Raw genomic sequence first — 14574 nt, 5'->3', positions numbered from 1 at the left:
AAATTTTATTTATTTATTTATTATTTATAGCCCCAGGTTTTTCAGATTATTGCACTGATTTTCCTCAAAGCAACTTATAACTGAAATCCTTTAAATTATCTCTACAAATGCTTAGCACATCAACTTTCATATTCATGTCCCTGTGCTGAAAGCTGCAAGTTTTCCCAGTGGGAATCTAGCCAAAAACTGTTCTCAAGAGAGAATGAAGCTTTAGCACAACAGGACTCTGATCCATCATATCTTTTAACCTTGGAACCTGCTGACAAGTAAGAAATTGTCAAAGATTGCAAAAAAGAACCAACTGACAAGAACACTACTATATTCCATGTATCTCAATAGTTTTTGCTTTCTGAAATCTATTTAATGGCATTCACTGAATAAAAGTTCTTCTTTATACAATAAATAGCACTAGGATATTTATTAATGCGCAACGAGCCTGATATTCCTAATGAAGTTGACAATAACAACACACAGCTATTAAATAGAATATTATCACTGAAGGACATAAGCATCATTAACATGTTACAAGAAGTGATTTTTGTGAAATAATTTGGAGAAATTTTCTAATTCTAATATGAATTCCATGGGCCTCTGTATATTGCTGGAAAAAAAATAAATCGAAAAAACAATCATTTTTCTGTATTGTGAGATTACCACATAAAGAAAATGTGACAAGCCATTTTTAAATAAAATAAATATAATGGTTGAGATGGTTAGATATGATAATCTGAGCACATTCCTTTAGTTAAAACACCTTTTATGTTAGCTTTCCCCAGCCAAACTCTTTCTGGTATTTCTATATTTATCATTTGTACCTATTTGATTTTAGGATTATTTTCCACAATGATGATGAGGAGGAGGAGAAAGCTGTTGTTGTTAACATGAGTTAAAAAGGAAACATGGACAAAGGAAATGGGAAAAAGTAACTGATGCCAACACAAAACTAGAGATCGAAAAACTTATAAGGAACGGCGAAGAGCAGTGGGGACATTGTAGTCAGAACAAACTTAAAGAGATGAAAAATAAATTGAAGAAAGGAAAGCAGAAAGGTGGGGGAACAGATTAATGGAGCATATTAAGATCAACAAATGTATAACAATTTTGATTATAAAAAGTGAGAATTGTGCATCTTTAAAAGATAATTCAGAAGTCTAAAAGTTTTATTCTCCTTAAGTTTCTGAAAAACAGGATCTATGTCCAATTGGACATTGAGGCTACCTTTATTAACAATCTCCCATATTAAGAATTCTGTGTCAAGGTAATGTATGCTGACAATTTTGTTAAAAACTTCTGTATTGTATGGCATCTCTTTTTGTTACCTGTTTGATATGTCTATCTTTGAAAGTTTTAAAAGGAGTTATTTCTCATATCTGTGCTGCTTTCATTCCACAAGGCTTCCTGACCTAAATTTATCAATGCCTATAAACAATTGTTGAAGGAGCCTATTTTGGACTTGAAACTTTGAAAATATAATTGCATTCCTCATCTACAATTTTTTCTCCCATGCCTGTCTCTTCTAATGTTTGATAGATAATACAAGGCAAACTTACTTTCAGTCTCTAACAATAAACATATCTAAATTCAATTAACTTATTAGTAGGCTAGAAATTAAAAAACAGCCAGAGGTGGAAAGAGAGTAAAACTAGTTGAAATAAATTGTAAATCAAATGACACTGCAATATTTGGGGTTGTACTAGAGGTGTCCGATGTTCTAGGAAGTTTGTGATATGCTCTCTCTCAATTACAAATGGCTGTTCTGAGAATTTCAGAAGTGTCTGAAGCCCAAAACAGCTTGGTGCACTTCTATTCTGTGCTAGAAAAAATCCAAAATCCTCAAAAGGCCCAATTTCATATTCAAAACAGCAATGTCACACTCAAAATGAAACAGATTGTAGAATTATTGGCTAGAAAAGTTTCAAAACTAAACATTTTGCACAACCCTGGGATTTAGTCAATTAAGCTGGGATGCTGATATTATTCAGGTTGATTCCATATACTGCTTCCTCCTAGTGACATACTAAAATTAGATTCCAAAACAGTAAACAAAAAGTGATGTCTTGAAAGTCCCATGCTTTCAAATATTCAAAGGTTATATACATAATATACTGTATAATATGACAAGCTTTATAAACAACATACATTCCAAGTATGTCGGTAAACTGCATGTACCCTCCCAGTTGGGGGAATGTGAGAAACAGTATGATGGCTTGCAAGGCAGATCCCAGCTTGCACCAACTAGGCTTTGGTTGTGTTTGAGGATACTGGCTAAAATGTGCCCAAACTGAGAGATGCTGTCTTTACCATTAGCAAAAAGTGCTACATTGGTACAGTTAAGGCTAGTAACCTAAGCTGTTTCTTCTTACTAAGAAAGCGTATGTGAAAATTCAAAGTGGTGAATGGGCAGTGGAGGTCAATATTTTATCAGCCAATCTGGTCACAACCACAATATGTAAAAGAATGAAAAGGAATGGAAGAGTAGTAAATGGTAAAGAGCATAAATTAACAAACAGAATGAAGGAGAGAAAAACAGGTGTGTTGTGTGTTTGTGAAACTATGAGGAAGGTGAAGGATGTAACAGATCTGGTCAAGTCTGGTGAAGTGGTACTAATGAATATAGGCAGGGAAGTGAAAGTAGGAACTTACTGGTTGATGACATTTTTAGGTGATCAGGGAAGTACCAGGGATGAGTTGAGGGGAAAACTACAATGATCTAAGTGAAAAATTTATTCTGCTAGGCAGTATGAATAGTTGGATGGAAACAGAATGACTGGACCATTCCAAAACCTGTAAGTAAGTAAGAGTACTTTGAAAAATCCATTTGCTTTAAATATGTGGTTTAAGCACACAGTAAATGTAGTCATGCATACAAAAGGAAAATGAATGTATCAAAAAGCATGATTGATCTGATTGCTTATGATGATGGATTAGTGAATGATACCAAGAGTAAAGGAGTGATTCTGAGTGCCAGATAAACCTTTTAATTTGGCAGTGTTAAGAGTGCATATTGGGAAGAATGGACAAGGTGGAAAAGGAAAGAGTGAAAGAAACTAGTGGGAAAGTATGACGACTGCAGGAAGAAAAGTAGAAATCTTGTAAGAAAAGTATTAGAAGACAGATTTATCTCCCAACACAATGGAAGTAGTGTAGATGTATGGAAAGAAGCTGCAGAAGCTGCTTGGGACACAGTAAAAAGGATTATGTTACAGAATGCCAGAGTAGCATGTGGAGTTATAATAACAGGAAATATTTAAAAGCATATTTGGTGGAGTGATGAAGTGAAAGAAGCTGTGGATGAGAAAAAAATCCATATAAGAAAATGACTGCTGCAAAAATGAGGATGAGAGAACACGATTGTTAAATACCTTTCCAGAAGGACTTTGACAGGTTAGAGAAGGTACAGAGGATGGCAATGAAGTGATATAGGGACTTTCCTGCCCTACAAGAGAACCTGGGATGTTTGGTGTGGAGAAAATCTTATTGGGAAGATAAGTTCTTGGGAAGACATAACTATGTTCAGGTACATAAAGAGAAACTACAAGGAAGATAGCCAAGAACTATTTTCCAGAACAGAACAGAAACTAGGACCAGCAATAACAGGTAGAGGTTGCAGCTACCTAGTTTTCATTTAAAAGAAAAATGAAAAACTTCTCATGGTAAGCTCTGTAAACAGTAGAACAACCTATCCACAGAGGTTGTGAGTTGTCTAGAATTTTTAAGAAAAGTCTTGAAAGACACCTCTGGAGGATCATTTAATTGGTTTTTCCTGCATACTGCAGATTTGGACTAGATGATCTTTGTGGAGCCTTCCAACTGTATAATTCTATGATTTTATAATCTGTCTTGTGAGAAAAAGACAGTTACAAAGAATGTAGTCAAAGAGAGCAAATAATGATTAAGATTAAAAAGAAAACGTAGAGTGATTTTGACAGAAATAAAAACATTGTTTTGGAGATGGATGAAAAAGTCTAAACAAGAAGCCTCTGGCAGAGTAAGTGGAATTAAAAATAAATGTGATTAAATGATTTGAAATGAAGCTGAAGAGAGTAAATGCTGAAGGAGTATTTTGGAAATTTGTGTGGGAATAAGTTGAAGAGTAGAATTGAAACAAATACTATAAATGTTAACATCCAAGAAAAAAAATAAAAAGGAAGTAATCAATGCTGGGAGAATTTTGTAATATGTAGACGGTCCTCGTTTAATGACCACTTGTTCAGTGACCATTTGAACTTACAACGGCACTGAACGAGAGTTGGTTATGGATGGACCTCATACTGCAGCCACTGCAGCATCCTGCAGTCACGTGATTGTGATTTGTGACCTTCCCTGCTGGCTTTCCACAAGCAAAGTCAATGTGGAAGCAGGCAGGAAGTTAGAAGTCATGGTTGCGTGAGGCCTTTGCTTAACGATAGCAACTGAAACTGCCATTGCTAAGCAGTGCAGTTACATGTTTTTTCGACTAACGACTACACTGCTTAACAATGGAGTTTCCAATTAACATTGTTAAATGAGGACTACCTGTAGTACAATTGCAGGTGTAGATAATGTAACTGGACAAATGTAAAAATGGTTTACTTATGGACTGGCTGTATGACTCAAAACTGAATCCATTTCTGATGATATGAAGGTCATTATTCAGACCAGATTTTTGCTCTTCAGCAGGTCACCAAGATCTGTATGAATGCAAAAAAGCTTGTTTGACTGCATGATCCTCTAGAGAAAGTACATGATAAGATGAATAGATTTGAATATTTTGGGTGACAATGGATTGGAGGATGAGCAGTATATGATGGGAGTAAGGTACATGTGAAAATGGAATGCTTAGTAAATGTTAGAACATTGAGCAGGAAGACAAGTCTGTATTATATCACCTTGATGATTTAAAGTACTTAACGGTAAATATATAACAAATGCTTGTGATGAGAGACATGTATTGGTTAGGACCAGGAATGTGCAATTTTTTTCCTATGCAAAAAAAGCAGTTTGTTTGCTGAGAACCCAAATGATTTGCAGCAAATGCTAGATATGATTCAATGAGAAGTATGGAACTGAGAATAATGTATCAAAGTGCAAGGTAATTGTGTTTGACAGAGAAAATGGAGTGAATTATTTCAAGTTATACATGAATGCTGAAAAAGTAGATTAATTTGTGTACCTTGCTAAACTGTTTCTTAAAAGATGAGAAAATGGATGGAGAAATTTCAAGTTGTACAAAAGCTGATAGGCAATGATAGGCAATATTGCAAGGGATTAATGTTTGCTGAAAGAAGCAAAAGTGGCTGTGCATAAAGACTGCACTTCTGCCCACTTTTTTTAGATGGAAGTGAGAGTTGTTCTACAAGGATGAACTGTCCTGGAACTGAAAAATGTTACAGGTGACTGTCAAGTAAACACTTTTTTTCTCTTTGGCCGTTTGTCAAGTACACAGCTTAGGCACATTGGCAGTTACAAAAGAAAGGAAAAAAGTTTAAACTCCTTAGAATCACCTGCACACAGATTTTGAAAGAAAGAAGTATAAAAGAAGCCAAAGCAGGGGGGAGGTGTTCTTCTAGGTTCGGCAGGAGATGCTGCTGGAGTGAAAAGCGACTGGATGGGACATGGAGCAGAAAAGACAGTGGCTAGAAGAGCCAGGTGCCAGATGATTCACACCCAGGGAGAAGAGAACAGGAAGGAGTCTAAAGCAGCTGAAGCCAGAAAAGGAATTTGCAGAGTCAATAGAACGGAAAACTCAGGCCTGGATGTAGACAGTGGCAGAAACATCAGGTGGTTCCGAAGCTGGAGAACAGGGCAAGAGTGGGTTCAGACAGAGAATAGTAACCTTCAGTATGGCTACAAGCATTCCTAAGCCTGTAGATAAGTATGTGTCATGTTCATCGTTCCAATGTTTCCGCTGCACCGTAACATTTCGCATGTCATTTGGCTGATGCGTGTTTCGTTTGGGAAGGGAGGAGGATTCCATCTCGTGGGATTGTTATATGTTGGCAGCTGGATTGGAATGTGTTTGGGTTATCTCGTGTGTTCAAGGTTCCTTTCCCAGGACATCAGCAGAAACGGTTACCAGCACCTGGGGGGGGGGGGGGTTGCTACGGCAGGGCAAGGGGAGGGATTACGTTTGAGCTGAGGGTTTTTAGTTTGTATTTGGCGCACTTTTGCTCATTCACAGCTTTCTCTGTATTTGCATACTATTCTTTAATAAATCAGATATCATTAAGTTCCTGCTTGTGAGTCTGAGTCTATTAGGGTAGGCAATCCTTACAGCATGTGTGGGAGGATGGAGGAAACTAGCATGTTAAGGTTTTGTATTCTAAGGTAAAGTAGTAGAGTTTGAATCATTTACTTAAAAATCCTGTTACGATACTTAGATAAGTTTCTATAGTTTTGACTAGGCAACTTCCTGACAGCTTCCTCACTGACTTTGTTTGACTGTGGGATTCAGTTAACAATGGCAACTGGGACTGTTGCTAAGTGATGCATTTGGTCAGAAACCAATGTCATATGTATCTAAAACTACTTTTATTAGAAGAGTATAGTAACAGAATGTTGCAAATCTGAATGTGCTTCACTCCTTCCTCATTTGTAGGAAATGTTTGCAGCATTTTCCCAAGTTAGTATTTTGGCAAGGGCTTAAGCTGCACTTGCCTCACCATTGCCTTGGTAGTGATTCTTCCCACTGCCCTTCAAGCCCATTCTCTATGTCCCTCCTACACTTATATATGTGCTCTCTCTCTCTACACACGCACACAGACACACACACTAGAATGATTGTAACTTAGTACATTTTGCACTAAGCTTGTACACTAATAAGCAGCACTGTATTCACTGGTTGTCTGTCTGTGTGTGTGTGTTTGACTTCTTTCTTATCCATACTCACCCTCCCATAGCTGTGTAAGGAGACAACATAAAACTTGAATGCATGGGAAAGGGTTCGCTTAAAAAATGCCTGGTGAAAAAAGAAATGGAGTCAAGAATAAACAGATGATGAAATTGATTTCAAAAGTGAGTGACCAGCATGAAAGCAGAATATCAAGGTGGTTTGGACACAAACAGAGAATAAATGAGGCCTGAATTGCAAAGGAAGGAGGCCTGAAATATGAAGGAGGACTACACGGGTGGAGAAGGGCAAGGCTGGGAAAGTATGGCTGGCTGGATTTGATAAGATCCTGAAAAATGGATAGGAGACCATTTTAAAGAACAAAAGGCATTGTATGAGGCAGTATCTGGATGTGATGGAAGCAAGCTTGGTTTACTAGTACAGAAAGGTAAAGAAAAGTACAAAGAATGGCATTGGTATAAACCAGATTTAGTTGTATTTCCTTCTCTTTCCTTTCATCTCATGCCTTTGCATGCTTTTTGCTTATTATTTCTTGCTACATTTTTGCCCTTAGCATAATACTGCTTATTCCAAGAGGGAATAGTGTGATGGTTACATATGTATGCTTTGAAAATTCTGTAGTACTATGTAAAAAACTAAGGAGTATGTACAAATTAAAAATTTTGAAAACAGAGCCAGGAGAAACAACTTGAAAAAACAAGGGATATCTGAAAAGGAGACAAGAGGTTTTTGTTTTTGATTTGCCAACAGACAAACCCATGGAGAATTTAATATTTACACACAATCTTGTTAAATTTGTCCAAATAAACTTCCCAAAGGAGCTCTTAACAAATTGTTTTGGCAATGGTCTGAAGAAGCATAGTAAACAAAAACCAAGCTGGTAGATTAGTGTTTAATGCAAATAGCAAGTGATTTACAAAACTGTTAGTGTTTTTAAAATAATATCACCTTTATAATGCAATAGAAAAATAGATGCATGGGATTTTAAAACACCAATTATTTTAAGAATGAGGCTCTACGATTTCATTATCATAAAGAAGCCCCATGTCATTCAGCAGGACCATAGAAAACAATAACCACATACAATATTTTTCTACAGTCAAGATGAAGCTTGGTTATTAGGTGAAAAATGTTTGCAAAGGCAAGGCCTTACTTTTCAGTGAAAAGGTTACCTGCTGCATGAAGACTTTTATGTTTTAGAACCCTAGCACTGCAGCATCAGAGCACAGGCACAAGACCTCAGCTCTCTAGCAAACCATACCCCCGAGGGCAAGCCTCACCAGCTTCGGTTTTCCTCTGAGGGGAAAAGCTGTACTGGATCAGAAGAGTGTTTTGGAGAGGATTCGGGGACCACAAGTTCCCAGACTGAAACTATTTTGAGATCTGCTAACCTTACAAGCTCAAGAGGAGAAGGTAAGGGATGTGGCGCTCACTGGCACTAACATGCTGGTGGATACCTCCCTGTGAAACTGGCATGTTGCACAAAATGTCGTTTTCTAATTTTATATTTATTTTTCTAAAATACCTATGTAGGACTTAGAAACATTCTTTTTTATGTACATATAATTTTTATTAAAGATTTTTAAAAAGGAATATAAAAACCAATACAACTAATATAAAGTAAGAAAAGAAAAAGAAAGAAATCAAAGAGAAAGCTAAAAGTGCAAGAAAGGAAAAAAATAAAAGGAAAATAGAAGGGAAAAAAAAAGATATAAAGAAGTGGCTTCCAATCTTCTTTACAGTCGTTATAAGCACAATCATAAATTTGCCTCTTACTCCATTGTTACAACAGAACTCTCTTCTTTCTATAATCTATCCTGTCTAACCATCAAAACCATAAATCATAAGTTCATTTTTTTCTGTTTTATGGAAAAAGTCCATAAGGGGTTTCCAGTCAGCAATAAATGTAGATATTGTCTTTTCTCTAATCAAACTAGTCAATTTAGTCATCTCAGCAAGTTCTATCATCTTCAACAACCATTCCTCCACTGCTGAATCTTTCCATCTTTGTGCGTACAATAATGTTGCTGCAGTTATCATGTACAAAAACAAAGTTCCATGACTTTTTTTCCAACTGTTTGTCCATCAATCCCAAAAGAAAAACCTCTGGTCTCAATTGCATATTAATGTTTAAAATCCTCTGAATCAGTGTATGTATTTTAATCCAATTTTTTTTTATCTTTTTGACTTAGAAACATTCCTGTAAATATGATGACCAGCTGCAGCCCTGTACTTTATTTGAAAGCCCACCTGTTTAAAAAATAGATAAAAGTAGAAAGCATCCTGGGTGCACATTTCTATCTTCTGAAAATGGGTATTTTGTGACTGGCCATGGCCAACAATGAATGCCCACAATACCAAATGCAACCAAAGATACACTCCAAATAAGTCTTTGGAGTTAATTAATTGGAGCCAATATAAAAACCTATTATTTTAATTGAAATTACATTCTCTCCTTCTGAGGAACATTAAAGCCCAATTACTGAACAGTTTACAGTATCCTTGGGAGAAGAAATGGCACACATTTTCCAACCCTAATTTTCCCTCCCAGTATGCAATGAACCATTAAGGACTCTACCTACTTCTAAGCTTAACACATAGGCTATATTATAAGCAAGCACAAAATCTGAAACTGTAAAAAAAAAAAAAATTAAGTCTACACTGCACTAAAGCTGAGGTTTGGCAATCTCACTTGTATTTTCTACTCCTTTAAAGTAAAAGGCTATTCTTTTAATTAAGGTTCCCCCCACCCCTGAAATATAGTAGCGAATACTTACATGTTTGTATCTGTGCATATTATACCAAAAGAGACCAAGCCCTTTGCTTAGTTTATAACAATGAACTCCAGATGTAAGTCATGAGATAACACTTATCATACTTTAAACAAATATAGGGTTTCACTGAATCCAAATGTTCACCTGCAAGAGAGGCTACCTGCTCCATGATTCACTATTTTAACCATGCTTCCCTCCATTCTCCCACCCTACGTAAATTGATATCAGATATTAATATGCCTACAATTTTAATTAAGAGAAAAGCGTGTTTCAGCTATCAAAAGATGGGTGATACTGACTTAATGCTATGTGACATGCCCAAATTATAATAGATAACCTGAAAATTATTTTTTTCTGGAATACAAGAGTAATAATAACAACTTCATTCAAGATTCCTCATAATAGGATCAGTGGTCAGAAATCCCTCATGTTGTTCTTGGTAAATCAGACTTAGATGGAGCTACAAAATCTTAATATATCACCAGTGCCATTTTCTGAAGAACATCCATGGCTCTTTTGCTAGATTTTCTATCTTTATAATACCTGACTTTGGGATGTTAGATAGAAGTAGAGACTCAGTGTGCCAATCTCTGAAGCCCAGTATTGCTTAACTACCTGACTACCTGGCTTTGGATCCACTGATGAAATGCACTATAATAATTTCAAGTATTATTTTTACTGGGTGAATAGTTAATTAGATGTGCGCATATAACTGATTTATTGACATGATGGGATGGAAATTTAATAATGTACATTATTAATGTCAAGGTTAAGTCAATTTAAAACTTGCACCAAGATCATTATAGGATGGAAGAGTAATTAACAAAGCTAAGAAGGAATTAGAGGAGACAGGAAAGGGCAAACTGTGAAACCCTCTGACTACTGTTTTCCACAGAGATATGGCAATATTCCAACTATTCTGACTGGGATTAACATAAAAACAGAAGGTTGAAAGTACCATGTCCCATTTCCTCCACAATAGCTAGAACCCTTAACAATAAAAATGTCAACTATGTTAACATAATCTTGAAATCAAATGATTAAGTACCAATCAGCCAGCCAAAAATAAAGTATCTGGAAATCTCTTTATGGAGGGATTAGAAGTGGTTTATGCCAGCTATGAAGTTAAAAGGCTTTTTGTTGCTTTATATAATGACTTGCCATGACAAGAAGAAAAGGATATTTTCTTCACTGTAAAGGTCTGTCCTACAACTATAAAGCACTCAGGTTCATGGCTTAGGTTAATCCCATTAGGTCTCTTGAACAAAAATATAAATGTTTGGTTATATAAAATATGTAGTCTTACACATTCAGAGAGTAATACTTGCTTAGTTTCATTCTTTTCTTCAGCATCAGTTCACTGATGTCGTAACAATGCCTGCAGCAGTGGGGACTGTGCATAGATTTCAAAGATGTACAAAGAGAAATTATTTGGATCACCTAATTGTTTTAAAGCATAGGAGCCCTTATATTACTCCAGAAATGCTGAAAATACAGACAAAAGACACATCATTTGCCTTCATGGGAGATACATTCAGTTTCCACTTTTACTAAAATCCATTAAGAACTCTTTTATTACATCCCTTATTTATTTCAAATTTCAGACTGCATCACATCTTAAATTAAACTCATATTAATACATAAAAATAGAGTGTAGGAAAGTTAATTAAGGAAGCAGGTTTAATCCAGGTTAGCTCATGCAGATTTTTCTAAAGAACAGAAAAATACATATATCACACCCCATATACAATAAAGTGTTTTCAAGGTTTCTATAATTAGGTTAGGCTGAAATCCTAGAGTCCCTGACTCAAACCCTTCCCATGCCCTGACTTAAGTGAAATTGCAGAACGGTCCTAGACCTGAACTAAAGTATTTATACCACAAGTAATTTGAGGAGAATTGCTAGAAAAGGATAGCAAGAAAAGCAGTTCCTTGGATAGGCTTACAGGTAGTCCTTGCTTAATGACTGCAATAGGGGCTGGAATTTTTGTTCCTAAGTGATGCAATCGTAAAGTGTGATGTCACATGACTGCATCGCTTAGCAATGGCAATCCTGGCAATTCTCTTTGCCGTCATTAAGCAAATTTTACCAGTCGTTAGCCAAGCACCCACCTCAATCCAAGCCATTCCGGGCTTGGTCCGTCCCAGCCCCAAGCCTCAGTAAGGTAAGCGACTGCTCCCAACAACCCTCATCTGCCTGTCTCCCCCGCTTAATCTCTGACCTTCTGGCTGCCCTGCACCTGCTTGCGGGGCGGCAAGCAGCCCCAAAACTGAACAGCTTTGGGGCTGCTTGCCACTCTGCGGTTCGGGGCTTCTTGGCCCTCCTTCCCCCTTTGCTCACTTGCACGCACCTCAGCCTCCTTTGCTTGTATGCCCCACTTACAAAGCGGTGTGCTTTTGCTGGCTTTGAGCAAAGGGAAGCCTTTGTCCCTTTGTGCGAAGCCAGCGAAAGCACTCCCCTTCGCAAGTGGCTTTGCCAGGAACTGGTTTCATGCAAGCAGGAGCAAGATGGCAAGGTGAGCTGGGACGGTGGAGCGCAGGCCAGCAGGGTTCTTGGAGCGCAGGTGGCAAGGGTGTCTGCGGCTTCCCGGGGCATGGCAAGCAACCCCAGAGCCACACAGTTCTGGAGCTGCTTGTCATCCCACAAGGCAGGGTGCAGGGTAGCCAAAAGTGCAGAGTGTTAATATGTTTTCTACTACAGATATTCTAGAGGTGACGGACTCATCCCTGGGGGAGCTGGGGGTGTTGACGACCAACAGGAAGCTCTGGCGTGGGCTGGTCCATGAAGTCACGAAGAGTCGGAAGCGACTAAACGAATAAACAACAACTACAGATTAAGGTTACTATGGTAACTAATCATTTTGGCCGGGTGAAGAGGTTGAATTTAATTGTCCTCTTTTTGGATGTTAATTTTTGCACCTGGGGAGGAGAACTTGCCTGGACTTGTTTTAGTTTCAGTTTCCCTTCTGTGTAGGCATGTAGAGAGTTAAGCAGCTCTCACTGAGAGCCTGTAAATATGTTTGCTTTCTGTAAATAAAATTATTGTTATAGAAATGCCTGGTGTGTGTCTTTTCTGATCTCTCCTGAGCCAAAGGCTTTCCTAGCAATCTGCTAACACAGAGATGGGGGGAGATAGCTGGGCAGGGGGAGTTGCAGTGCTTCTGTGGTTGTAAGTGCAGGCGGAATGCCAAGCACCCAAATTTTGATCATGTGACTGCGGGGGCACTGCAACAGCCATATCTTCAGGCATGGGTCATAAGTCCCTTTTTTCAGTGCTGTCGTAATTTTAAAAGGTTGCTGAATGGTCATTCAGTGAGGACTACCTGTATTTGTAAAGTTTACCGCAACTCAGATTTCTTTCCATCTAAGGCAATGCTCAGTAACATTTAACTGAGCAGAAATTGCCAATTATCTAATATTTTAGCTGAACTGATTTCTAAGACAGAGAAATGTTGATATGAGAAATATGATTTTTTTTCATATTTGTCTCCCCAGGCCCTGAAACTACACTGCTTTTTAAGAGTCATGTCCTTATGACAGCTGAGAGTGCCATACCTGTTAGAATGTGTGTTCCAGAGATATTGTGCTATATGTTTCTTCAGGAAACTTTATTAGAAAACAGGGCTGTGCAAAGGATTGAAAGTGGCATTTAGCAAAACATGTTAGTGGAAACAAAGTACACCTCCTTGAAGCAGTAAAGCAGACAAATCCTTTGGAAGTATCATTCAGTTGCTTCAATGGCTATTCCCAGTTGTTTATGCGTTTATATGAATGTGCAGATAACATTTCTGCTAGAACCATTAGTGATAAAAAGAGGAGATGTGCATGCACATGCATATACAGCCACAGCCTTTGAAGCAGCTGTTTGAGCCTTCCAGAGAAAGTGTCTGCGTATATTGCTTTGAGGAGGGCTACTCTGCTGGGACTAATAATCCCTATTAGAAAGGATTATTTATTACAAGAGGAAAACAGAATTCTCTACTATAGCTTGTCAAATTCTGCAAGCACAAAGATGTCAGGCAAGCTTTTATTATGAAACTCTATTATGCTCACTAATAAAATGTTAGTTAATACTTGAACATTCAACATAGTTGAATAGTGCTACTAAGTAATGTCACAAGTTCTGAATTCATAGGTACTGAATTAGGTTTTCTATTATGAAGCAGAGCAGACGGAAAAGAAATGAAGTTTCAAAAATAGTGTAGCAGCCAAAAGATTTAGAAATAAAGAGTTTGTGTGAAACATCCACAATGCAGCTTCATTAAGTATCTCAAGAATGCACTGCCAAAATTCGACAGAAAATAGCTAGGTTTTGGTAGAATCATTTTAATTTGATGGGTTGGGCTGGTTTTGAGGTGGGAATAAGTTCTCTTCAAGGCAAAATACTCTCAGTCCCACCTCCAATCCCTTCCATCTGCAGTCTGAGTAAAAAACGCGTTCCAGATTTTTGGTCCTTCTCTTTCTGGTGATGTCATCATGTCCCTAAAATCCTTTGTGTGGTTTGCTAGAAATACGAACAGCAGACCGCAACCTCTGTCCTCTCCAAAATTTCTCTAATTATACTGTAAGTTTTAGAAATTCCTCCTTTTTAGTTATTGGAATTATGTGCTATAGTTCCAATAGTTTTAAGGACTCTTAGAGCAGGATTTGCTTTCATTTCTTTAAAAAAAAAATCCCTGCAACAATGAAGACTAGAAACCTTTTTTTTTTTTAAAGTCATTTGCATTTTTCATTTTAGTGGAGCTTTAGAAGGCTTTAGAAACTTCATTCAAAATCAGAATAAATGTGTTTGCCATATTATAAGACAAATTCCAAACTACTTTCTAGGTGCACTGAGATTGTGTCCAGCACACTGTAAATTGTACTTTTATCTATCAAACTTCCTCATAGAAATGATTCTAGTGAAATGACTTTTCTTTTAGTAACATGCCATTTATTTTGCTCGCTGTGTCACAACAGCTTGATGTCAGT

General features: G+C 37.3%; 1 protein-coding gene and 1 non-coding gene across 3 annotated transcripts in view; both read right to left on the bottom strand.

The window, feature by feature from the left end:
- COP1 (COP1 E3 ubiquitin ligase) overlaps positions 1–14574 on the bottom strand; it is a 143681-nt gene that overhangs the window by 23967 nt on the left and 105140 nt on the right. The gene's annotated exons all lie outside the window — the stretch shown is intronic.
- On the bottom strand, positions 11015–11149 carry LOC134495056 (small Cajal body-specific RNA 3). The gene has a single exon (XR_010067752.1). It is a non-coding gene; the product is annotated as a small Cajal body-specific RNA 3 (non-coding RNA).

This window comes from Candoia aspera, chromosome 3 (assembly GCF_035149785.1).
Source record: "Candoia aspera isolate rCanAsp1 chromosome 3, rCanAsp1.hap2, whole genome shotgun sequence".
In the NCBI taxonomy this organism is placed as follows: domain Eukaryota; kingdom Metazoa; phylum Chordata; class Lepidosauria; order Squamata; family Boidae; genus Candoia; species Candoia aspera.
This window is presented reverse-complemented; position numbering and strand designations above follow the sequence as displayed.